This window comes from Bubalus kerabau, chromosome 6 (genome assembly GCF_029407905.1).
Source record: "Bubalus kerabau isolate K-KA32 ecotype Philippines breed swamp buffalo chromosome 6, PCC_UOA_SB_1v2, whole genome shotgun sequence".
Classification (NCBI taxonomy): Eukaryota; Metazoa; Chordata; class Mammalia; order Artiodactyla; family Bovidae; genus Bubalus; species Bubalus kerabau.
The window spans coordinates 85,825,917-85,840,608 of record NC_073629.1 but is presented as its reverse complement, the minus strand read 5'-3'; the positions used below and the strand labels follow the sequence as shown (position 1 = coordinate 85,840,608).

General features: G+C 39.5%; 1 pseudogene; it reads right to left on the bottom strand.

Annotated features, from left to right (window-relative positions):
• Positions 1-392: 392 nt before the first annotated feature.
• Positions 393-1,658, bottom strand: LOC129656467 (60S ribosomal protein L4-like; annotated as a pseudogene).
• Positions 1,659-14,692: the final 13,034 nt, after the last annotated feature.

Genomic DNA, 14,692 nt, shown 5'->3' with positions numbered 1-14,692 from the left:
AATAGAGTTTTCTCTGGATATATACCCCAGAGTAGGATTGCAGAGTCATATGATGACACTATATTTAGTTTTTTAAAGGAATCTTCATACTGTTCTCCATAGTGGCTTCACCAATTTACATTCCCCCCAGTAGTGTGGGAGGGTTCCCCTTTTCTCCACATCCTCTCCAGCATTTGCTATTTGTAGAATGTTTGATGATAGTGTGAGGTGGTGTCTCATTATATTTTTGATTTGTATTTCTCTAATTTTTAATTTTAATTAATAACCTTTCAATTCCAATATTTATTTATTTATTTATTTTTTCGTGTTTCACATTGACTCTTTGTTCTGGTCTTCATTCAAAATTAGCTGTCCAAAATGATTTGGCTTTTATGGAATAAACAAATTTAAGTTTATGTAGCAGCCTTCTTTTCCTCTGAGGTGGGTTTCTTTGCTGTGGGATTCTTTTAAGCTGCTGGTTTCTTGGTCCCTGCAGCCTTTTTTCCCATCACAGGTTTCTTCAGCTTCTTATCACCAACAGCCTTCTTTTTTTTGTTTCCCACCACAGGCTTCTTGCCCTGAATCCCCTTCTCATCTGATTTGGCTTCTAGTGCTGCTGCTGCCTTATCCATGAGGATTTTGTGGTTCTTGGCCTGTAGAAGAATGGTGTTCCGGCACATGGTCTTTAGGTATGGGTTAAGCTTCAATGTGATTCTCAGGTTTTTCAGTGGATTCTTCTTCAGGACTCTGCAATGAATCTTCTTGCGTGGTGCTCGGAGTGCTCTTTGGATTTCTGGGCTTTTCAAGATTCTGCTAAGGTCTGTATTGAGCATCTTGTGCATGGGAAGGTTGTAGTTACTCTTGAGGGAGGCTGCTTTACACCAAGTGCCATACAGCTCATCTAAATTTTGGAAAGCACTTTCAGTCCAAGTGCACAAACGTCCCACATGACCACTAGGAGCAAGTTGCAAAATGTTCAGCTTGCTTACATTAAGCAGAGTAATTCCAGGGATGTTTCTGAAGGCCTTGATGATACCATTGTCCTCATTATAGATGATACAGGGTCTTCTGCACTGGATACAGCAATAGTTTTTCATTTTCCCTTTGCCAGCTCTCATTCACTGACAGGCATAGACCTTTTTGATATCATTCTAGGCCTTAAGTTTCTTCAGAAGCAAAACAGCCTCCTTGGTCTTATTGTAGCCTTCAACTTTATCTTCAACCACCAAAGGGAGTTCAGGATAAACTCTATACGATGACCTTTAGACATGACCAGCACTGGTAAGGCTGAGGCAGTCAGTGCAGAGCAGACGGCATATCGCTTCTGCGTTGTATTCACTCTGCGATGCCAACATCGCCAGGTCTCGGCTGGTGCAAACATGCGGCCCCCACGACACATATTCCAAAACCACCCTGGCCAGAATGGTGAGTCCCGCCACCTCGAACCCTGGGAATTCAAGCCACAGCTCTGCTGGTACCCCAAGACTCAGCACTGGTTTGATGATCTGCTAATTCACTGACAGTGTAGGGCTGTCTGTTGTTTTTGTGCAAGTTGGTGTGAACAAATTTAACAGTATCTAGTCCAATGCGAGCCTTGAACACAGCAGGCAAAGTGACATTTTTGCCAGATGACTCCACCTTTCGGAGTACACTGATATCAGTGGACAAGAACGGGCCATTGCAGGGAGAGGAGAAGGCCAGGCTCCTCTCAACCAGGTGGCTCCCACAGGAAAAGCCAGTTCTGAGAGAGTCATTTCCTAGCAGGTTGATAGGGAGTCTAGGGGTCCCCAAGGAGAGAGGGGTCTGGAATTCTCAAGGAGGAAGAAAGGACAAAGTTTTTTCCTTCTCTACATTCCTTAGGATTATATAACAATAATGTATCCTGCCTGAGGACAGTCTCTGGATTAAACCTTCTGGCTAATTCTGTTATCTTAAAATGTAAATTATGGGAGTTGGTCTGGTGAGGTCTTTACAACCTCCAGACATTCTTTGGATTCATTGGAGAGTGTATAACTTCATTGCTAACACTAGCAAGTGGGTACTCTTTCTGCCCTCTTCTGATGCCTATGTCAGAAGCTTTCTCTATCTCCTTTATACTTTAATAAAACTTTATTACACAAAAGCTCTGAGCAATCAAGCCTTGTCTCTGGCCCCAGATTGAATTCTTCTCCTCCGGGGGCCAAGAATCCTGGTGTCTTCACATGATTCAACAACCTTTCAGTTTCAATATTTCTATTTGATTCTTTTTTAAAAATAATTTCTATCTCCTTAATAATAGTCTATTTGGTTACATATGATTCTCGCACCTTATCCTTTAATGCATTAGATATGATTTTCTTTGATTCTTTGAATATATTTAAAGTACCTGATTTAAAAATCTTGAAGTCCAATGTCTGGACTTTTCCAGAGATAATTTCCATTGACTGCATTTTTCCCCTTATACATGGGCCACATTTTCCCATTTCTTTGCATGTTTTACACTTTTTTGGGGAAACTGAATATTTTAAGTTCTATAATGTGGCACCTCTGGAAAAGATTGCCTCTTCTTCCTGATCCTTTTTGCTCTGTTTTTTTTGTTTTATTGTTGCTGCTGTTTATTTGTTTAGTGACTTTCCTGGTCTAATACTGTAAACTTAATATGCTTTTTCATGTATGCTTACTGATATTTCTTTTCGGTTAGTTCAATAGTCAGCTAATTATTAAACAGTTTTCCTTAGTACATGAAATTGACAAGTATCCCAGCCTTGACCGAGGGGCTCTGTATGTGATAGGACATGCCTTTTAAGGACCTGGCAGGAAATTTAGAACTCCTGTTTTAGGTTTCATGATTTGCTTCTACAAAACTTCAAGGTCAGTTAGAGGTGATAGATTAGACCTTCTGTGGTCTTTCCTGGGCATGTGAGCTTCTGAACTCCCAGGAATATATCAGGGCTTTTCAAAGTACTCTTTGGAGATCTCCATCTGCATTTTTCTCTATAATTTGTCAGTCTATTGTTAGTCACAACTGGTGCTACCAACACAGACAGCTGAATTGCTAAGCAATTACCACTGATTATTTTTTGACAAACATCCTTGAGACAGGTCTGTTAATACAGAGTAAGCCCTGAAGTAGGTCAAATAAAAATCAAACTCTGAGAGTGCAGCATTTCAGGAGTTGTCCGAGTCAAATAATGATAATTTCCTGGATGTCTTTTTAGGAGTACTCGGACTCTACCAATGGCTCCTTGGCTACTACTTTTCACAGCTACTGAGGTTGCAACGTTGTTGGTTTTCAAGACTATTATGGAGCTGAGGAGCTAGGGTTGAAACAGGGAAAGTAAAAGCACCATAAAGCTTGCTGTTCTTACTATAATTCTGTCATTTTCTTGAAATAACACTCATCATATTGTTAATTTCCAGAGTGCTGAAAAACTTACTTTTGATCACTTTCACGAGTGTCATTATTGCTTATTTAAGAACCGTATTTTTGGAGATCTTTATTCACCCATTCTAAAGGTACTACTTTATTTCACTTCAGTTTGGTTCAGTCACTCAGTTGCGTCCGACTCTTTGCTACCCCATGGAGTGCAGCACACCAGGCTACCCTGTCCATCACCAACTCTTGGAGCTTGCTCAAACTCATGTCCATCGAGTCAGTGATACCATCCAACCATCTCGTCCTCTGTCATCCCCTTCTCCACCTGCCTTCAATCTTTCCCAGCATCAGGGTCTTTTCAAATGAGTCAGTTTTTCACATCACGTGGCCAAAGTATTGGAGCTTCAGCTTCAGTATCAGTCCTTCCGATGAATATTCAGGACTGATATAGTTTAAGATTGACTGGTTTGATCTTCTTGCAGTTTAAGGGTTAGACTCTCAAGAGTCTTATCCAAGACCACATTTCAAAAGCATCAATTCTTTGGTGCTCAGCCTTCTTTATGGCCTAATTCTCACATCCATACATGACTACTGAAAAACCATAGCTTTGACTATATGGACCTTTGTCAGCAATGTCTCTGCTTTTTAATATGTTTTCTAGATTTGTCATAGCTTTTCTTCCAAGGAGCAAGGGTCTTTTAATTTTACAGTGGCAGTCATCAACTGCAGTGATTTTGGAGCCCAAGAAAATAATGTCTGTCACTGTTTCCATTGTTTCCCCATCTATTTGTCATGAAGTGATGGGACCAGATGCCATGATCTTTGTTTTTTGAATGTTGAGTTTTAAGCCAGCTTTTTCACTCTTCTCTTTCACTTTCATCAGAGGCTCTTCAGTTCCTCTTCGTTTTCTAAGAGGAAAGAGGATGTCATGTGCATGTCTGAGGTTATTGATATTTCTCCTGGGACTCTTGATTCCAGCTTGTGCTTCATACAGACTGGTATTTCACATGAGTACTCTGCATATAAGTCAAATAAGCAGGGTGACAATATACAGCCTTGACGTACTCCTTTCCCAATTTGGAATATATCTTTTACTGCATTGCTCTGTTGCCAAATCAATTACTGGATGTTTAGGGTCAAGTACCTATTTGGTTTCTCATGGTGGAAATATTCTGAAGTTTATACTTGAGTCCAGCTTTCATTATCTTTTGGATCTAAACTGGGTGATTGGTAAAACATGGGGCCTTCTGAAGACATGTTTGGGAGAACAGAAGATTGACAGCTTTATTTTCTTCAACACTTTTCTGTCATCTATGAATTTGGTTGATTCTTCTCAAAATGGGTATTGCTGTGGTCCACCGTTCCTGAATAACTGACTTGAGAACCAGAGCCAGTTATGGTCTCTAGGATGAAATAATTTTCTCAAATAAAGAAAATCCAGGTAGATCTGATTCTTTCCTTCTCTATCCAGGATAGTACAAACAAAAGTTAGGATATCAGGCCAATGATAGGGCTTCAGTTATTTTAGGGCTGACCTCACTGTCTCTGGTTTTTGCAGCTAATTTGTATTCTGTTAATATTCTAAACTCTCTTTAAAATTTTTCTTTCTACAACCATTTATTCAACAGTTACTGTTCAATAGTTATAGATATTTGGGCTGGTTACTCATGATATAAAAGTATATTAAACATAACTCATGGTATAACAGTATATTAAACATATTATAGTCTCTTTCCAACATGATTAGTATACCCTAGTCCTCTAACTGGCTCTCCCATTATTTTGCCCTGTAATCCTGTAATCTTTCCCTTCTGATCCTCCTTATATTTTTCAGGTTTTATACAGCAGGCTTATATTGAGTTTATTTAAGGTCTTTCCCCCATTAGATATTTTCCCTAGTAGCTCAGATGCTAGAGAATCTGCCTGTAATCAGGAGACTTGAGTTTAATCCCTGGGTCAGGAAGATCCCCTGGAGAAGGGAATGGCAACCCACTCCAGATTTCTTGCTTGGAGAATTCCATGGACAGAGGACCCTGGCAGGCTACAACCAATGGAGTCTTAAAGAGTTGAACACAACCGAGTGACTAACACTTTGACTCTCCCCATTAGATATAGTAATATTCCATATTACTTCTATGCTCCCATTTTCTCTACTCCAGAAGTTCAACAGAATGAAGAATGAATGGTCAATTTTAATTTAGGCTCTCATTTATTAAACATATTCTGGGAACTAGTCTAAGTATTTTATATTGGGTTATTTCATTATATAAGTCTAACTGGAGCCTATTATACAGAGTGAAGTAAGCCAGAAAGAAAAACACCAATACAGTATACTAACGCATATATATATGGAATTTAGAAAGATGGTAACGACAACCCTGTATGAGAGACAGCAAAAGAGACACAGATGTATAGAACAGTCTTTTGGACTCTGTGGGAGAGGGAGGAGGGGGATGATTTGGGAGAATGGCATTAAAACATGTATAATATCATATAAGAAACGAATAGCCAGTCCAGGTTCGATGCAGGATACAGGAAGCTTGGGGCTGGTGCACTGGAATGACCCAGAGGGATGGTACAGGTAGGGATGTGGGAGGGGGGTTCAGGATGGGGAACATGTGTGCGCCCGTGGCGGATGCATGTTGATGTATGGCAAAACCAATACAATATTGTAAAGTAAAAATAAAGAAAGAAAGAAAGAAAGAGAAAAAAAAATAATGCTAAAAAAAAGAGATTAATATCCAGAATATATAAAGAACTCCTAAAACTCAACAACAACAAAAAACCAACAACTCAATTCAAAAAAGAACTTGGATAGAACTGCCTGCTCCATAGTTCCCCATTATTCTGCTTCTTTCCAATCTGGAGGTTATTTATAATGTGAATTTTTAGAATTATATCTTCCCCAGTTTTTTTGTTTTTTTTTTTTCAGTACTACGTCTAGTGTTTGGGAGCAACTAAGGAGCCACACTATTCATCCTGCTGTACTGAATCTTCTGTATCTGCCCTTGGCAACACTTTTTATAATTTATAATTTATAATTTAATTTTATGATTCTTATTACCAGCTGCTGCTTCTGATGATTTATTTGGCCATTTTAAACAGCTTTTGTTTTGTGGTTATTATTTTTAATCCCTTAAAAAGTATAAAATCCAAATTTAAAAATCCCTTTATTCTGGGAGAGAAAATTCCTGATCTAGCTTTATTCTACCTTCTCAACCTTGACATTTGCCTTATTTAATTTAAAATGTTCTTATTGTATTAATAATAAAATTCTATTCCTCAAGGCTACATTCCTAGTATGTCTTAGAGGTATATATACTGAGTGTATTTTTTTTTAATTAATTAAGTCTTTGGGTACGCACTTAACTAGTGAAAAATATTGTGTTTAGATACTTAAGTTCAAGCTCTGGTGTCAGTTAATTTCTCTGAACTTTTTTTTTTCATAGGCAATTAAGGAATACGTTATCCCCCTCTTATCTTTTGAGAGAATCAAGTGAAATATTATAAATGAAATTGCTTTGTAGATTCTCTAACATATATATTATTGAAATTGTTGTGATGATCATAAGATAATGGTGATGATAATTATGATGAATTGTTTTTGAGTAATAAGAAGTGAAAAAGCTCAACAGATATCATCAAATTGTTCCTGGTTTTTTGACACTTATGGTGACAGTGTAATTCCATGGAGTTCCATGGACAGAAATCTTAAATGTTAGGGAACTTCTAATCTTAGTGACAAGGTCTAATAAAACATAAGACACGTATGAGAAAGTCAAGATGCCTGCATTTTCAACAAGCAAAGCCACGGTTTATTTTCAGTTGAATTATCTTCAGTCATATGCAATTACCAGATGCATTTAGGCCTTTCATTATGGAGAAAAGAAAAATGCAGCATCACTTCTGTTATTTTTAGTGACAGTGGAACAACTGGATGCAAAGGACAGTGTTACTTTTCTCCTAGTTTTTGTTTCTGTGAGTTGATTTTACAGTTGAAAAGAAACACTGCTATCTTTCATCTGGGCTATATTTTCCAAGTTTCTAGGCTTGTACTGAAGTACAATTCATCCATTTTCATGAAATTCCAACCCGACCTCTTTTCTGATAGCAATATGTGGGGTTCTCTATAAAATATAGAAGGCAAGCTCCTTAAAAAATCAAGACTAATTTTTCATAACATTGGTAAAAATTCAAATAACATTGGATAAATGTCAATTTTCTCAGATATTATCAGTTCAGTTCAGTCACTCAATCATGTCCGACTCCTTGTGACCTCATGGACTGCAGCACACCATGCTACCCTGTCTATCACCAACTCCCAGAGCTTACTCAAACTCATGTCCATCTAGTTGGTGATGCCATCCAACCATCTCATTCTCTGTCATCCCCTTCTCCTCCTGTCTTCAATTTTTTCCCAGCATCAGGGTTTTTTCTAATGAGTCAGTTATTTTCATCAGATGGCCAGAGTATTGGAGCTTCAGCTTCAGTCAGTCCTTCCAATGAATATTCAGGTCTGATCTCCTCTAGGATACACTGGCTTGATCTCCTTGCAGTCCAAGGGACTCTGAAGAGTCTTCTCCAACACCACAGTTCAAAAGCATCAATTCTTCAGTGCTCAGCCTTCTCTATAGTCCAACTGTCACATCCATACCTGACTACTGGAAAAACCATAGCTTTGACTAGACAGACCTTTGTCAGCAAAGTAATGTCCCTGCTTTTTAATATGCTGTCTAGGTTGGTTATCGGAGAAGGCAATGACACCCCACTCCAGTACTCTTGCCTAGAAAATCCCATGGACGGAGGAGTCTGGTAGGCTGCAGTCCATGGGGTTGCTAAGAGTTGGACGCGACTGAGTGACTTAACTTTCACTTTTCACTTTCATGCATTGGAGAAGGAAATGGAAACCCACTCCAGTGTTGTTGCCTGGAGAATCCCAGGGACGGGGGAGCCTGGTGGGGTCTCTTGGGTCGCACAGAGTCGGACACAACTGAAGCAACTTAACAGCAGCAGCAGCAGCAGGTTGGTTATAGGTTTTCTTCCAAGGAGCAAGGGTCTTTTAATTTCATGGCTACAGTCACCATCTGCAGTGATTTGGAGCCCAAGGAAATAAAGTCTGTCTGTTTCCATTGTTTTCACATCTATTTGCCATGAAGTGATGGAACCAGATGCCATGATCTTCATTTTTTGAATGTTGAGTCTTAAGCCAGCTTTTTAACTCTCCTCTTTCACTTTAAACAAGAGACTCTTTAGTTCCTCTTCATTCACTGCCATAGGGTGGTATCATCTGTTTATCTGGGGTTATTGATATTTCTAAAACCAGCTTGAACATCAGGAAGTTCATGGTTCACGTATTGCTGAAGCCTGGCTTGGAGAATTTTGAGCATTACTTTACTAACATGTGAGATGAGTGTAATTGTGTGGTAGTTTGAGCATTCTTTGGCTTTGCCTTTCTTTGGGATTGGAATGAAAACCGACCTATTCCAGTCTTGTGGCCACTGCTGAGTTTTCCAAATTTGCTGGCATATTGAGTGCAGCACTTTCACAGCATCATCTTTTAGGATTTGAAATAGTTCAACTGGAATTCCATCACCTCCACTAGCTTTTTTCATAGTGATGCTTTCTAAGGCCCACTTGACTTCACATTCCAGGATGTCTGGCTATAGGTCAGTGATCACACCATGGTGATTATCTGGGTCATGAAGATCTTTTTTGTACAGTTCTTCTGTGTATTCTTGCCACCTCTTCTTAATATCATCTGTTTCTGTTAGGTCCATACCATTTCTGTTCTTTATCGAGCCCATCTTTGCATGAAATGTTCCCTTGGTATCTCTCATTTTCTTGAAGAGATCTCTAGTCTTTCCCATTCTGTTGTTTTCCTCTATTTCTTTGCATTGATTGCTGAAGAAGGCTTTCTTATCTCTTCTTGCTATTCTTTGGAACTCTGCATTCAGATGCTTATATCTTTCCTTTTCTCCTTTGCTTTTCGCTTCTCTTCTTTTCACATTTATTTGTAAGGCCTCCCCAGACAGCCATTTTGCTTTTTTGCATTTTCTTTCCATGGGGATGGTCTTGATCCCTGTCTCCTATACAATGTCACAAACCTCATTCCATAGTTCATCAGGCACTCTACCTATCAGATCTAGATCATTTCTCACTTCCACTGTATAATCATAAGGGATTTGATTTAGGTCATACCTGAATGGTCTAGTGGTTTTCCCTACTTTCTTCACTTTAAGTCTGAATTTGGTAATAAGGAGTCATGATCTGAGCCACAGTCAGCTCCTGATCTTGTTTTTGTTGACTCTATAGAGCTTCTCCATCTTTGGCTGCTAAGAATATAATCAATCTGATTTCAGTGTTGACCATCTGGTGATGTCCATGTGTAGATTCTTCTCTTGTGTTGTTGGAAGAGGGTGTTTGCTATGACCAGTGCATTTTCTTGGCAAAACTCTATTAGTCTTTGCCCTGCTTCATTCCGTATTCCAAGACCAAATTTGCCTGTTACTCCAGGTGTTTCTTGACTTCCTACTTTTGCATTCCAGTTCCCTATAATGAAAAGGACATCTTTTTTGGGGTGTTAGTTCTAAAAGGTCTTGTAGGTCTTCATAGAACCATTCAACTTCAGCTTCTTAGCGTTACTGGTTGGGGCATAGACTTGGATTACTGTGATATTGAATGGTTTGCCTTGGAAACGAACAGAGATCATTCTGTCATTTTTGAGATTGCATCCAAGTACTGCATTTTGGACTCTTTTGTTGACCATGATGGCTACTCCATTTCTTCTGAGGGATTCCTGCCCCCAGTAGTAGATATAATGGTCATCTGAGTTAAATTCACCCATTCCAGTCCATTTCAGTTCACTGATTCCTAGAATGTCGACATTCACTCTTGCCATCTCTTGTTTGACCGCTTCCAATTTGCCTTGATTCATGGACCTGACATTCCAGGTTCCTATGCGATATTGCTCTTTACAGCATCGGGCCTTGCTTCTATCACCAGTCACATCCACAGCTGGGTATTCTTTTTGCTTTGGCTCCATCTCTTCATTCTTACTGGAGTTATTTCTCCACTGACCTCCAGTAGCATATTGGGCACCTACTGACCTGGGGAGTTCCTCTTTCAGTATCCTATCATTTTACCTTTTCATACTATTCATGGGGTTCTCAAGGCAAGAATACTGAAGTGGTTTGCCATTCCCTTCTCCAGTGGACTACAAACCAGAGATCAAATTGCCAATATCCGCTGGATCATGGAAAAAGCAAGAGAGTTCCAGAAAAACATCTATTTCTGCTTTTTTGACTATGCCAAAGCCTTTCACTGTGTGGATCACAATAAACTGTAGAAAATTCTGAAAGAGATGGGAATACCAGACCACCTGACCTGCCTCTTGAGAAACCTATATGCAGGTCAGGAAGCAACAGTTAGAACTGGACATGGAACAACAGACTGGTTCCAAATAGGAAAAGGAGTCAAGGCTGTATATTGTCACCCTGTTTATTTAACTTATATGCAGAGTACATCATGAGAAACGCTGGACTGGAAGAAACACAAGCTGGAATCAATATTGCCAGGTGAAATATCAATAACCTCAGATATGCAGATGACACCACCCTTATGGCAGAAAGCGAAGAGGAAAAAGCCTCTTGATGAAAGTGAAAGTGGAGAGTGAAAAAGTTGGCTTGAAGCTCAACATTCAGAAAACTAAGAGCATGGCATCCGGTCCCATCACTTCATGGGAAATAGATGGGGAAACAGTGGAAACAGTGCCAGGCTTTATCTTTTTGGGCTCCAAAATCACTGCAGATGGTGACTGCAGCCATGAAATTAAAAGACGCTTACTCCTTGGAAGGAAAGTTATGACCAACCTAGATAGCATATTCAAAAGCAGAGACATTACTTTGCCAACAAAGGTACGTCTAGTCAAGCTATGGTTTTTCCAGTGGTCATGTATGGATGTGAGAGTTGGACTGTGAAGAAGGCTGAGTGCCGAAGAATTGATGCTTTTGACCTGTGGTGTTGGAGAAGACTCTTGAGAGTCCCTTGGACTGCAAGGAGATCCAACCATTCTGAAGGAGATCAGCCCTGGATTTCTTTGGAGGGAATGATGCTGAAGCGGAAACTCCAGTACTTTGGCCACCTCATGCAAAGAGTTGACTCATTGGAAAAGACTCGGCTGCTGGGAGGGATTGGGGGCAAGAGGAGAAGGGGACAACAGAGGATGAGATGGCTGGATGGCATCACTGATTCGATGGATGTGAGTCTGTGAACTCCGGGAGTTTGTGATGGACAGGGAGGCCTGGCATGCTGCGATTCATGGGGTCGCAAAGCGTCAGACATGACTGAGCGATTGAACTGAACTGAACTGATTGATATTTCTCCCGGCAATCTTGATTCCAGCTTGTGCTTCATCCAGATTGGCATTTTACATGATGTACTCTGCATATAAGTTAAATTAGCAGGGTGACTATATGCAGTCTTGATGTACTTCTTTCCCAGTTTAGAAGCATTCTGTTGTTCCATGTCCAGTTCTAACTATTGCTTGTTGACCTGCATACAGATTTCTCAAGAGGCAGGTCAGGTGGTCTGGTATTCCCATCTCTTTAAGAATCTTCCACAGTTTGTTGTGATCCATAGTCAAAGGCTTTGACATATTCAATAAAGCAGAAGTAGAAGTTTTTCTGTAATTATCTTGCTTTTTCTATGATCCAGCAGATGTTGGCAATTTGATCTCTGGTTCCTCTGCCTTTTTGAAATCCTGCTTGAACATCTAGAAGTTCTTAGTTCATGTCCTATTGAAGCATAACTTGGCAAATTTTGAGCATTACTTCACTAGTATATGAGATGAGTGTAATTGTATAGTAGTTTGAACATTCTTTGACATTGTCTTTCTTTGGATTTGGAAAGAAAACTGACCTTTTCCAGTCCTGTGGCCCCTGCTGAGTTTTTCCAAATTTGCTGGTATATTGAGTGCCTATTAAGATATTACAGAAGTAAAATTTTCCAGTTATATTCCTGATACCTATGTTATAATTCCTCCATATTCTTAGGGCCTTTAGAAAATTCCACTTTCTTAATCTGTAAAATGGAAATATAATATAATCTATCACACAGGGCTATTGTAAGTATTCAATGTGTTCATATAGCTAAATAACAAAAGCATGATGCCAAAAAGCTTTCAGTCTATAGTACTGATTGTGTGCATGTGTTCACACACTAAGTCTTGTCCAACTCTTTGCAACCCCATGGACTATAGTCCTCTAGGTTTCTCTATCATGGGATTCTTCAGGCAAGAATACTGGAGTCAGTTGCCATGCCCTTCTCTGGGGGATATTTCCAACCCAGGGATTGAACCCCGTCTCTTATGTCTCTTGCATTGGCAGATGGGTTCTTTACCACTAATACCACCTAAAGATCGTGTTTAGGCTTCATTTACTTTTCTACTGACTCATTCTTCAGACATCTTGTTGAGAGATTTCTATGTGTCAAAAATGAGATTAGAGGAAGTAGAAATGGAACTATGTGTTTCCTCTCAACCTCTTATTATTGTACTCAAGGTGTATCAGTTCTAATCCTAAGTATTTTGAGGTTCTATTTTTCTTCTAGTTAATACCTTCACCAACCCCCACAATCTTCATATCTATGTATATCTTTATATCTTTTATAAATGGAGCATTTCCAGAGACTCTTATGTGATCTTCCTGACTCTTGCCTGACCCCTTCCATACAACCTTCACTCTACAGCAAAAGAGAACATTCTAAAACATGTTTTATTCTGTCATTCTCTTACATTTTGGTTTCTCTGCCTCATGTAGAATAAAGCATGGATTATTAGATCCTGAATAGATATCAATGTCGTCTTATCTGCTGATTCTCTCTCTAGTCCTATTTTTGACCACATTTCCTTATAAACATCCTTTCCTATCAGCTTTACTGAAATACTTAATATTTAGAAATGTTTTCTGTGCTCTCACTTCCCAGTGTTTAGGAGGACTAGTCCTCTTGTCTGGAAAATATTTTTTTGAGCAAAATCCATTTTCAAACTCAACTAGTTTTTCTATCTTGCATGCCCTCTCCACTATATAGTTCTAATTTGAGCATGGAATGTTTGGTATTGGGTCTCTTTATGTTTAAGCCTCCTGACCTATATTGTAAATCTTTGGAAGTTTCTTCCTGTTATTGTATCACTGTCAACTTCTCCCTTTCTCTGGCACCCCACTCCAGTACTCTTGCCTGGAAAATCCCATGGACGGAGGAGCCTGGGGGGGGCTGCAGTCCATGGGGTCACTCAGAATGGGACACAACTGAACGACTTCACTTTCACTTTTCACTTTCATGCATCGGAGAAGGAAATGGCAACCCACTCCATTGTTCTTGCCTTGAGAATCCCAGGGACCACAGAGCTTAGTGGGCTTCCATCTGTGGAGTCACACAGAGTCAGACACAACTGATGCAACTTAGCAGCAGCAGCAGCTGGTAATATTTGCTTTACTTAGGTGCTCCTGTATTAGGTGGAGAAGGCAATGGCACCCCATTCCAGTACTTTTGCCTGGAGGATCCCATGGATGGAGGAGCCTGGTAGGCTGCAGTCCATGGGGTCGCTAAGAGTCGGACACGACTAAGCGACTTCACTTTCACGTTTCACTTTCATGCATTGGAGAAGGAAATGGCAACCCACTCCAGTGTTCTTGCCTGGAGAATCCCAGGGACGGGAGAGCCTGGTGGGCTGCCGTCTATGGGGTCACACAGAGTCGGACACGACTGAAGTGACTTAGTAGTAGTAGTAGTAGTAGGTGCATATATGTTAACAAATGTTATATCCTCTTCTTATATTGATCCCTTTATTATTACATAATGCCCTTCTCCATCTTTTTTTAATAGACTTTGTTTTAAAAGTCTATTTTGCCTGCAATGAGTATTGCCACCCTACTGTTTTATTTCCATTAGCATGAAATGTCTTTTTTCATCCCCTAACTTTCAGTCGGTGTGTGTCTTTAGCTCTGAAGTGAGTCTTTTGTAAGCAGCATATAGATTTTTTTCATGTAAAAATGCACTCTTTCTCTTTTTGATTGGAACATTTAATCCATTTACATTGAAAGTGATTATTGATAAGTATGTCTTTAATGCAATTTTGTTACTTGTATCCTGGTTGTTTTGTAGTTCTGCTATTTTCTTTGTCTTTCAGTTTCTTTATTTGTGTTTTAATTATTTTCTTCAGTATTATATTTATGTTCCTTTCTCTCTAGTTTCTGTGTGTTTTATTGTAGGATTTGATTTGTGATTACCATGAGGTACATATATGTTGACCTACAACTACATACACTTGTTTTAAACATTTAAAGTTCAGGTACATTCTAA